Below are 12,411 nucleotides of genomic sequence, written 5' to 3' on the forward strand. Positions count from 1 at the left end.
ACAAATCACGGACTCTTCTTGCTAAGTACTGCATCCTTGCAGAGGCAATGTAAAGAGGGGACACAGCTTATGCACAAGAATAGGAGCAATAAGTATTGTGACTTACCACAGAATAATTTCAGAATCTATTCCAGTGTTTGATACATTGTCAATGCCTCAGCATATGAGGACTGGTTTATGGCCAATCACACTTTTTCCTTGTGTTTTCTCCTTATGCAATTAAACAGAAATGGGTTTAACTGTGAGCACTGTAGGCTTGTAATAGCATCTGTAAGTCGAGCCTGTGTTTCTTCCAGCTCATACATCTTCTTCAACCACTAATTTTGTAGGCTACATTTTGTTCAGTTGCTTACAACTCTGAGTTTTGCCAGCTGTCCTGATTTCATTGTCATTTTTAGTATTGGTTATTCTAAAATCTTTATCTTCTGTGACAAGAGATCTCAGCTTCCATTAAGGCTGCAGGGTTCAAATCTGTGAAAAAGAAAATTTGCTGATATGACCTCAGCTAAAAGCACTGATAGACAGAAAATGGTAATTTAGCTTCAAAATAATGTAATAAAGGAAAACCATACTTCGCTGTAGACTCAAAACAATACCAGAACTTTCAAAATGGTCTGCAGAAGACAATAAACCAATTTGTGCTGCCAAGAGTTTCTTTTATGTATGTTTGGCAGCAGTGAAACCTACAGTGAACTAGGTCACTCACAAATGTCTTGACCCACTCTTTTTCTCAATTAAAACTCTTGCCCTCACATGCAGCATAGTATATATTCCTCTATTTGCTGGCTTAGCAGGATACCCAGACAGTTCTTTTCAGCCCACTAGAACTTTCGTGCCCAACAGCAAGTTAGTGTTTATCCTGTAGCTACAATATAGAAACTGCAGTCATTAAAACCAGTCATGGAGGCTGACACACAGAAGAAATAGTGCTGATTGACATGCAGATTACAATTATCTTTCCTTTGGTTGTGATTGATAGACTAAAGTAGTGGACCAGAATTCAAAAGTTTGTATCAGCACCACTTGAAGCTTTGCACTTTTCTAGAGAAAAAATAAAATAAATTTGCTGTTTCCCCTCTGTTGGGTCATTATTTCAATACTTAATCAGAATCTCCCTTAAAAAAGGGAAAGTTAATATGTGCCTCTAATCACTTAGACTGATTTCTAAAGAATTAGACTAATCACTTGTCTCCGAGGGTTTTGGCTTGAAGAATAAGCAGCAAATATTTGAGGCCTTGATATGTTACAGCAGCTGACAGCATTACAGTCTTACAGTCACATCTGTCCAAACTGTAATCTCTTCATTGGGAGACTTGTGATTCTATTCTGATCCAGTTCTTCCAGAGCTTGTTCTATCCTGCAAGTATAAAGACATTAAAAGTTGTTAAATGAATAATGCTACTGAGAAAGGACAAATTTTTGTCATTAGACCCCTGCAGTTCTTCCTACCACCCAATAACTTAGCATGTTCTTCATCATCTTGGCCACCCATTGTTCCCAAATTGCCCTCAATGTTCTCAACTTCCATGTAGCTCCAGCCATCTCCCTCCCAGCTGTATTCCAAATCCCCGTTGCTTCCCTGCTTTGCTCTATGGCTTCCAATTTCTGTGATTGTTTCTAATGCTACCTCAATGTTTTTGAATACTGAATATTTCAGCAGCTGCTCCTCTTTCAGATCTACAGCTTTATGATACACTATTCAGCTGCTATTGAAATCTCTTTGATCACTTAGCTCCACTTTGTCAACAGATACAGTTCCTACTGCCTCCACTACTTTATTCTGTAAAAATGCTTATTGCCCTTCTTACATTTTATCTGAAGGAAGATGCTAAGCCAAAAAGCTTTGTCAATTTCTCCTATTGCACATCATAACATGCCTTTCTCAGCAATAATCATCATCTAACAAGTGGCACCTTACACAATGCATGATCAACAGAGAGAAAAGAAAGAATTTTCAAACTGCAAGTTATATAAACTAAACTGTTCACTATATGCTTTGTATCAGGACATTTTCACATCAATGATCTAGACTGTTTTTAGCCCCCTACTTATCTCCATAGTGATGTTCTCTGCTTCTCTAACAGATTTTCTCTTAAACTACCTTTAATTGAGCAACAGAATATGTCTTTTGGTGCTGAGAAACCTGGAAAACTCATGACTATTTTTCCAGTCTCATCTTTGATATCTGTGTTTCAATTGCAGTAAACAATCATTTTGTTATTCTTGTAGTTATGACAAGTTACCAAATTTCAGTGTATGTGTCACCTCCTAATGCTGCAGTTTTCTAAGACAGCTTACAAAGTACGTTTCAGGATTCCTGTATCTAGAAAGGTGCTATCTGGAGTATGTGGTTTGTCCTGAGCATGAATTTCCTGTGACATGAGTAGCAAAAATGGCCGTCTGAAAGTATTTTTGTAGGTAGTATAGGTATTGCTATGGAGTAAAGGGCCAGATTAGGTGATTTCTTAAGATCCTTTATAAATCTTATTTTCTGTAATGCTACTGTTATTCTAGATTTTGTCACTGCCAGAAGTTTCCTATGGGTTTCACAACAATATAACACTTCACCATTTAGACTTTTTCCACATTAAGTCATCGTACAGTCATGACTTGGTGTTCATATGTCAACACTTTGACTATAAGTACTAGCATTTATGTTCATTATGGAAGTCAGGTGAAGTTCCCAATGACTGGAAGAAGGGTAATATAACCCCCATTTTCAAGAAGGGGAAGGTGGAAGACCCGGGGAACTACAGACCAGTCAGTCTCACCTCTGTGCCTGGCAAAATCTTGGAACAGTTTCTCCTGGAAAACATGCTAAGGCACATGAAAAACAACGAGGTGGTTGGTGACAGCCAACATGGCTTCACTAAGGGGAAATCCTGCCTGACCAATTTGGTGGCCTTCTATGATGGAGCCACGGAACTGATGGACAGCGGCAGAGCAGTTGATGTCATCTACCTGGACTTGTGCAAAGCATTCGACACTGTCCCACATGACATCCTTGTCTCTAAATTGGAGAGACATCAATTTGATAGATGGACCACTCGGTGGATAAAAAACGGGCTCGATGGCCGCACGCAAAGAGTTGTGGTAAATGGCTCGATGTCCAGTTGGAAACCTGTAACGAGTGGTGTCCCTCAGGGATCGGTGTTGGGACCGGTCCTGTTCAACATCTTTGTCGGTGACATGGACAGTGGGATTGAGTGCGCCCTCAGCAAGTTTGCCGATGACACCAAGCTGTGTGGTTCGGTTGATATGCTGGAGGGAAGGGATGCCATCCAGAGGGACCTTGACACGCTTGTGAGGTGGGCCGATGCCAACCTTATGAAGTTTAACCAAGCCAAGTGCAAGGTCCTACACCTGGGTCGGGGCAACCCCAGGCACTGCTACAGGCTGGGCAGAGAAGAGATTCAGAGCAGCCCTGCAGAAAAGGACTTGGGGGTGTTGGTTGACGAAAAGCTTAACATGAACCGGCAGTGTGCGCTTGCAGCCCAGAAAGCCAACCGTATCCTGGGCTGCATCAAAAGAAGCGTGACCAGCAGGTCGAAGGAGGTGATCCTGCCCCTCTACTCTGCTCTTGTGAGACCCCACTTGGAGTACTGCATACAGTTCTGGTGTCCTCAACATAAAAAGGACATGGAGCTGTTGGAGCAAGTCCAGAGGAGGGCCATGAGGATGATAAGAGGGCTGGAGCACCTCCCATATGAAGACAGGCTGAGGAAGTTGGGGCTGTTCAGCCTGGAGAAGAGAAGGCTGCGTGGTGACCTCATAGCAGCCTTCCAGTATCTGAAGGGGGTCTACAAGGATGCTGGGGAGGGACTCTTCCTTAGGGACTGTAGTGGTAGGACAAGGGGTAATGGGTTCAAACTTAAACAGAGGAAGTTTAGATTAGATATAAGGAAGAAGTTCTTTACAGTGAGGGTGGTGAAGCACTGGAATGGGTTGCCCAGGGAGGTTGTGGATGCTTCATCCCTGGCAGTGTTCAAGGCCAGGTTGGACAGAGCCTTGAGCCACATGGTTTAGGGCAAGGTGTCCCTGCCCATGGCAGGGGGGTTGGAACTAGATGATCTTAAGGTCCTTTCCAACCCTTACGATTCTATGATTATATGATTCTATGATTCTAAGTGTTTTGAAGACTGGGTAAGTGAAAACATCTTTTTGCATTTGCTTTTTTATCTTCTGTAGTAAATGATAAACTGACATAGACTGACTGTTGAAGTGGTTTCTCATGGGAAACCAGCAGTGGCTTCTCATGGAGAAATAAAAATCTAAACTGTCAGGAACTGTCATGTAGTAAAATCTTGTCCAGCCAGCTTTGTTACACATATGATTCCTTCTCAAGATGAGGTCTCAGATCCTTAAGATTCTATTACAGTTTATTGCAGTTAGGAAGCTCCAAGCTGAAGGAAGTTATTTACTGAATAGGAAGCAATCTTGTTTTGTCCTAACAGTTTAGACTGGGATTCTTCAATTTGGGTTTTCCAGTGAATGATGAAACATTTTAATTTTTGCACAAAGATTTAGTTCCTACTACTAGATAATTTCTCAACTTCTAGGAAAACAATCATATGCTGTTTTAATTCCTTTCTTTTTTCAAGTCTTTACAGAACTTCCAGTATTTGTAATACCTATTTCTTAATTCTTTTTCCTGTTTTGTCCTTTCTGCCATGATTTTGCCAACTTGAAGCCCAAAGGAACATTAGCTCATAATATTAATCCTTGAAAACTGCACCTCACCTCCAGTACTAGGGCTTTTACTTCTGGTTCCCCCAGTTACTCAACTGCCAGTCTTCAACATCACATTACTGCTTGCATGAGTAAAAAAAGGCAGGACAGCGGATTAATCTTGGAATTAAATATTTATTGTAAGTCTGTATATAAACAGGATTGCTGTTGCTTCACAGAATATAAGCTTTAGAGACTGCGCCACTGGAGAAAGAAGTGTATCAGTGCCAAGCTAAGGGGGAGGGAGAGACAATCGTTATGTATCACCCATTTACGTATCAGAGGCAAAAGATGAAGTCTGTCCAGAAAATTGTTTTCATCCCCTTTAAAAATAGGCTAGTTCAAGATAAATATCAAATATTTCAGTTTCTTTTGCAAGACTAAAGCACCTGCATTCTGCTTCAGGCTAATTTAGAAAGTTTCAGCTTGTCTTTTATGCATCTTGGTTCTACGTCTGGGCAGCCATAGGATTCAAGCCCAGCCTGCAAGCCTGTCTGCTTATTCTCCACTCTAATTTTCTACTAAATCAGCACATCGCCATGCTGTGTCTCAATTCTGTCAAATCACATTTTCCAGAAGAAAACCATTCTGCATGGACATTTTTGACTAGCAAAAGATAAGGAAAGAGAAGAAAACGAGAAGAAAAGTTCATGATCTGAGACTGCACTCTTTCACATCATACTTTCACAACAACAGGCATTTGCTTTTGGCTCTAGTCAGAGGCAGAATATCAGACATCTCTGTCAGATTTGGTCTGACCCAGTATAGCCTTTCTCACGTTGTTATGTTCCCATCTTCTGACAGTATAGAAATCTAGAGTGCCAAATCAAACTAAAAAAAAAGTCTCCCTGAAAGCAGACAGCCCCTGGTCTGTTTTGAAAGTTGTAGGGATATTGCTACAATGTCTGTGGTGCTCATTCTACTAGTATTACCATACTATTTCTGCTTCAAAGGCAAGATCATTTATTCAGATTACAGAGACTTCCCATCAACTCTGGATAAAACTTGCTAGGGGAAGCTTTTAGGAGCTGCCTTGTGGTTTCTCTGGCTGTGCGTATGCAGTGAGGCCCAAGAAGACTTTCTTGCTTTTACTTCTAAGTGAGTATCCCATGTCAGGACAAATCTACAAGTGGACAATCAACTACCTCTTGATAAAAAAAACAGGCACACTGAAAGGAAGAGATCTGAAACACACTTTGAAAACAAACCAGGACTGAAAAAGATCTACTACTTCTACTACTTCTACTACTGAATCAAAACTTCCCTTCCTCTTCCTGTTCCCGCAGTGTAACAGCTATAAATGTGGCTAGTTATGTAAGAAATGGGCATAGAATCTTCATATGACATCTGACAAAAATATAAAAAAATTAACAAAGTAGAGCAGAAATAAAAATGAGAAAAATATTTTTTGCTGAACTTGGAATTTTTAACTAGCCCTACAACATCACTATAATCACACATGCGCAAAAATAATAGAGATACACCAAATTCAAATTAAGCAATTTTTTTTCATATTCAAAGACGTTCTCTATTGAAGATTCTTTAAAGCTTTTTGTAATATTTGGGGGAAAAAACACAGAAAATACTTTCTACCCGCCTCTGTATTCTTTCCAACTGATAAATATTTAGAATTATTATTGAAATTCTAATTAAGGATTTGGCAAAGAGTAGAAAAATATTTTTTCCATAAATATTTTGAAGAAGGCTGAATCAACTCCACCATAGTATTATTATTTGCGACAGGTCTACAAGTTGTGTATTTTATTCAAAACTGGTGTGTAAAGTATTTTCTTCACTAGAGAAAGACAGGCATGCAAATCAAGTTTCACTAGCCGTCGACTTGTAAGGAGGAAACATATATAGAGAACATTTCTATTTTAAAGTAGACCTACTTAAGTGTTGAATATTATATCACAATTGCTGTGAGATATGGATTGTTTAGAAAAAATTAATCAAAACTGATCAAAAGAAGTTATTAAAACAGACTTAAAAATACAGTGGCTATTCCCACACAGCTTGGCAACTGTTCAACTGAGTACAGTTGCTTCACACTGTAAAGGTTTCCACCAAGATTAGGAGGAACTAGAAACATTCACGTGTATATAAGTTTGCAATATGTAAGTTTGACTTTGCAAAAGCTGAAAGCATTGGTCATACAGGTCCAAAACCCATTTCTACATCAATGAGGTCTTGCAAAGACTTTAGATACTTTAAAATGCTAAAAAATCTGGAACTTTTAGGAGGAAAAAAAAAAAAGAGTTATAAATGGGAAAAAAGCATATGAAGTAGATGTATACAAATATGCTTCAAACCATCCACACATTAATGTTCACTTCTATTATGAGGGTTAGCAGAGAGGAATAAATATTGAAGAAGTAGAATATACCAGTTCATATTTCTTTCTGAAATTATTTTAAAACATTATAAATTTCGCATCAGTTTTGTTTCAACATAATGATACAGTAATAACAGATCCTAAATGTACAACACAGGTTTGTTTTCTGATCTTGTCTTGTATCCTGACTTCAAATTACTCATGAAGTTCTGCTCTAATATTCTAGGAAGCATATAAACGATTAAAATTACTCATGAATACAATACGTAATAATGCATCAGTTGAGGAACGTCATGATTTTGATGAAGGTTAAAGCTATACATGTGTGTATATACTTGTTGCCTTGTGTTTAAGGTCCATTTTCATCAAGTCATACTCCAGGCTTCATGTATTATTTATATCAAAATAGGGCTCTGTTTTTTTGAAATCGTCTTTAAAATCTTGAAAATCTCAAAATCTTCTAATTTTTCGCTTTGCAAGGTCTGTAAGCTTGTTTCGTGTTTCCTGCTCATCCTTATGGAATATCTTCCAAAGGAAAAGGAAAATAAGGTACATATATGGTTAAAAAGAAAAAAACAAAAAACCTCAAGCCATTTCTTGCCAAGACGAAAGTGACAGTAACAGAGAAATCTCCTGGGTTCTTCGAGAAGCAAATAGTAAAATATTCACGCTCTGCTCTTTTATCTGTCTTGCTCCTATATTTCTCTTGAGTAGCTATTGTGGAACCTCCACAGATCTCCATAAATTCTATCATTATATCCATGGACACAATCTCAGCACAGCTTTTGCCAGTGGGTACTCCAGTGCTAGCAAAGCAGCAAGGTTTCTTTCTCAGTAGGAAAGGTGAAGTTAAATTATTTCCACAAGCAAATATTCTGTATTGGGAAAGGTTAAGTTAAATGATTTCCACAAGCAAATATTCTGTATCAGTACCCTTGGTAATCTAGTAGCAATGACGTAATATTTATTTATGTATTTATATTATTTTATTTATATTAATTTATATTTATGCTTTGTTAGAAAAGCAAAAAGGGCATCTGCTGCTTAAAATGTACAATTGTATAGAACAATATGCTGTTCTAGACAATCCTCACCTCCTGCTTGCACAGACCTCTGTTTCCTCTGCTGTTCTGGTGGTGCTGACGAATATTGTATAATGGGGACCTGACAAAGAAGAAAAGGGTCACAAGAGCAAGGGAACAACTGAAAATAGGGTTAGGGGGAGAGAGAGGGTTTCTTCCCCCTGCTTCTCGATGGCCTTTCTCAAGTCTCTCTTCTGACATCCCACTTATCTTCACATAATATTCTCTTCTGCCCATTCCCCTACACATTAACACCCCAAAACTTCCTAAATCTCACAGCCTGACCAGCTTTCCCAGACTCCAGAACATCACTGACATTTGCCAGCCTTCCCCTTATGCTTTCTTTTAGCACTCCAAACCCTTTCTGCCAGTTCTCTGAACACTGCATTTCCCTGACTTGCTGTTAAAAAAACCATGAGCCAGCTCTTGATCTGACTTGCTATACAGAGGAGTAAGACCCATTCTCAGTACATATACACTCACTATTATAAAATCTTTCTGTGCCAAAGTTTGAAGAAGATCTTTATTTGGCGATGAAGTTCAGTTGCATTTGTTTAATCTGACATGTCTCTCTGCAGAACTCTATTCACAGACTTATCACGTCTGAAATACTGTAACATTTAAAAGTACCATTTTAAAAAACTTCTTTTCCCAGTGAAAAGTCAACCAGATCAATATTTAAAACTTCATAGAATGCTTAATTTCAAATACTGAAACCATTAAACATTAATTAAGTGCTGTTCAACTTAGCTCTGAGGTGTTGTGGACTCTCAGTCCCTCTTTGAGACACCAGTTTTGTATTCATCAGAAGATCTTAAATGACTTCCAGCATTGTGATCATTGGTTCTGATCATTGGTTAACTAAGGCTTCTTATCTGTGGGTAGGAAGAGATAAAATTCATTAAGCCTGGTCAAATCATGGCCACGATTAGCACTAGAAAGAGGTAAAAGCGGAAGACAGGGCTGTAATGGTTACAAGGTCCTTGTGCCTGGGAAAGATATAGATGCGTCCTATTGACTAAGGAGCAAAAATGTGAGACAGTTGAAATACTGTTAAGGTTCATGTCAAGAATGTATATACTGTCTGTGAAGCTCAAGAAGAAATGAGGTGCAGGCTTGTTTACCACAAAAATCTGCAAAGTATTAATCAGAAGGAGGAGGAGGGATTTTTCCAACTGTCAGCAGAAGCCACAAAAGACAGCGCCTAATGATATATGGAGTCATCAAGTCTATTGGAAAAGCAAATGTACAGGGTACAGCAATCTTATATATCAGTAAATGAAGCACATCCAAGCGTTTTCATTTGTACCGAGGCAAAGTAGCATATAATTAAGTAAAATCTCTTTGCTTCCAAATCAGTATTTGCATGCAAACTGCCTATTGATAATGACCCCAGATGACGAACACCACCCCCCCCCCCAAGAAGTATTTGAGAAAGCACTAGCTGGAGGGGCCAAGCTTACTCCAGGGCACAGTTTAACAGTTTGTTAGTGTAAAAGATCATGCTTTAAAGGTCAGCAGTAATCTTGGGAATGCTGAAATCTCTAGTACAGGCACGGTTATTCCAGTAAGTTCTTACAGAGATGAAATCTCCCTTGTCCTGTCCCCACCCCAACTCCACAGCCTCCACCCCTCCTCCCAAGAAACAAACTAGAAGCTACTGGTGAAGTGGCTATTTTAAATTTGTCCCACCTCTATAGAGACGAAGTATATAGAGACTAGGCATGAACTGTGAGATGTGGGTAAGGGACCTACCAAGAAGGGAATGCAACTTTTATTTCTACCCTGTGGAAAAACATTCTAGTATTAATAAATGAACATTCGTAAGGCCTTCAAAAGCCTCTGAAATAGGCTATTACAAAATATTATTGCTTCTTGCTTTTTTGCAGGCAGGCCTAAGGCTTGTACCTGGAAGTAGCCTCAAACTAAGATATAAAAATATCAATCCAATTTTATTGCTGGGAGTAACTTAATTTAGTTTGTTGGGAACACAGAGAAATTCTTCAGTGGTTTTCCAAAGGCAGTTTCAGGCACTGTATTGTCTTACCTATTTTTATTTTATGCAAATATTTAAATTTTATTTTTACATATATAATTATACCACAGTCAGATTAGAATGGCCCAATTACTTTTTACCTCATTGTCATTCTGTGATGTTCTAGCACTGTAGTTTGTGCTACTGTAAAAGAAGCAGTATTTAGGATTCAGGTGATAAAACTGGATCATCTCCAAACAGTTTTCAGGCCTGTTTCAAACCTACTGGCTTGTTATTCTTCAAAGGTCATTTCAGATTCAAGTAGTACTCTGTTCACTTCATGTTTAACAAAAGAAGAGCAATATCAAAGTAATTCTGTTACCCTTGAAGCACAGTACAGAAACTGAGAAAAGAATGAAAACAAAAAGGAAGGAAAAGAGACTCTTAAAATACATGTAGAGAAAAAGGGAACCAAAAATGGAAAAACTGCTGAAACCTTCATTCCTAGCTTTCAAGAAAATAAATATTGTTTCAAATTCTCGACAATGACTTGCAGACAGCTTGCTTGGATCACAATATAGCAGAAAGCCCTACATGACTAAGCCATTTAAACTCACCTGTATTATTTATCTTCTCCAGTCACAGAGAATCAGCAGGTCAAATGCTTGTTTCTGAGGGCCTAAGGGGATCATTAAAAGCAAAATTAGTTAGCAAGCTTATTTATTGTAGCAAGTTAAAAATTAGCTACTTTGTGCCTCATGTTGCCAGATAAGCAGAAAAATAGAATGCAAATTTTACCTATAACCCATGATTTTTTTAATGGACTCAGTAATACACAATGACCAGAGCTCCTCTGTGGAACTCCGATCTCTCCTTGGAGGTAACAACAGGCTAATAAAAATCTAGCTTGATTGTCTCACAAGTTTCCATACTTTCATTAACTTCAGATCCAACAAATTGCAACTGAGCTCTGAAAACTAAATCAGTTTCTTTCCAGCCCTCTAATATTGCTTCAGAAGCCCTCATCTATGCTGTTATCTACACCCAAAATGTTTTCAGATGACCCAGTCAGCTTTATGAGTCACTGATAAACTGAGAGAAGAACACAAGTATTCCAGAGTGCTATTCATCCAGGGTATTTTGTCCAAGGGACATATCCTATGTTACAGGAGGGGGAGAATTACATTTAAACAGAATATATTTATTTTGTAATGAAGTTATCACATATGGATGGAGCTTGTATAATGCTTCATTCACTATGCTAGAGATTCCTGTTCAAGCATGCAGTGTAGAATAAAACTGCTGTCACAAAAGTGAAGGTGGGACACATACTGTGATTATACCCAAAGTGGGTTCAAAGCCACAGGAAACAATTAATCTGAATTTCAGCTCATGATATCTCCGATGACTGGACTACAAAATGTAAAGATAAGTCTGCTTTCTTCCCAGTCAGTGATGCTTGATGTTTCTAAACCTGAACACTTTCCTTAAAGAAATTATTTAGAGAATTTGACCCGTATTCACAAATTGTTTTAAGAAGGTGCAGACAGTGATTTTACTACTTCTTGCAAATACTGAGTCTTATACATACTGATGCATACCTCTGCTTGCTTTTATTGTTAGAGCAAAGATAGCATGTATGCTTCTCTGAATTTCAAAATCAGAAAACAAACCTTCACACCCTCCCATCTCCATAGATAAATGTATCTCTTCTTATTCTTTCTATTCCTCCAAAGAAAAAAGAATGAGGGGGTGGGGCGGAAAGATGTCTGTCTGTCATGTTCTTTCTGTGTTGTGGTGTTTTGTTTTTGTTGGTTTTTTGGGTTTGTTGGGTTTTTTTGCTTTTGTTTTTGTCGTTGTTGTTGTTCTTGTATTAATGTAATTCTGGTCATAATTACACCAAAGAAAAAGAAAAACAAAAAGCCCCAGAATCTCAGGAGAGAGAGGATGTGTGCTTTCAGAAGTCAGAATTTAAACAATATTCACAAAACAGTATTTTTAAGAATGATATTTTAACAGCAGAAAAGATCAGCATAACGGAACTATCAGTTCTAAAAGATGAAACATGGACATGGATTTTCCTCTAACGCTCCTTTCTGGGCCAGGTGTGGGGCTACCTACTGAACTGTCTGCACTTCCCAGGCTCAGAGAGCAGTGCAATCTCTCAGGGAGTGCATGCTAAGATCATTTTACTGTAAAAATTCCTATCTGAGATGCCCTGCTGGTGTGTTAAATGATCACCACAACTTTTACACCTGTACAGATTTTACAGTAGATTGAGAACTTTAATG

The 12,411-nt window shown here is 38.4% G+C and overlaps 1 long non-coding RNA gene across 2 annotated transcripts; it reads right to left on the reverse strand.

Annotated features, from left to right (window-relative positions):
* Nucleotides 1-62: 62 nt before the first annotated feature.
* LOC115603170 lies at nucleotides 63-10,799 on the reverse strand. 2 transcript variants are annotated; one of them, XR_003989779.1, is made up of 4 exons: nucleotides 10,738-10,799; nucleotides 8,158-9,020; nucleotides 1,274-1,357; nucleotides 63-471 (listed from the first exon to the last, which is right to left on the reverse strand). It is a non-coding gene; the product is annotated as an uncharacterized LOC115603170 (long non-coding RNA). The 2 variants fall into 2 exon arrangements; XR_003989780.1 differs by lacking the exons at nucleotides 63-471; nucleotides 1,274-1,357 and adding an exon at nucleotides 7,108-7,588.
* Nucleotides 10,800-12,411: the final 1,612 nt, after the last annotated feature.

The sequence above is a fragment of the Strigops habroptila genome, chromosome 2, assembly GCF_004027225.2.
Source record: "Strigops habroptila isolate Jane chromosome 2, bStrHab1.2.pri, whole genome shotgun sequence".
In the NCBI taxonomy this organism is placed as follows: domain Eukaryota; kingdom Metazoa; phylum Chordata; class Aves; order Psittaciformes; family Psittacidae; genus Strigops; species Strigops habroptila.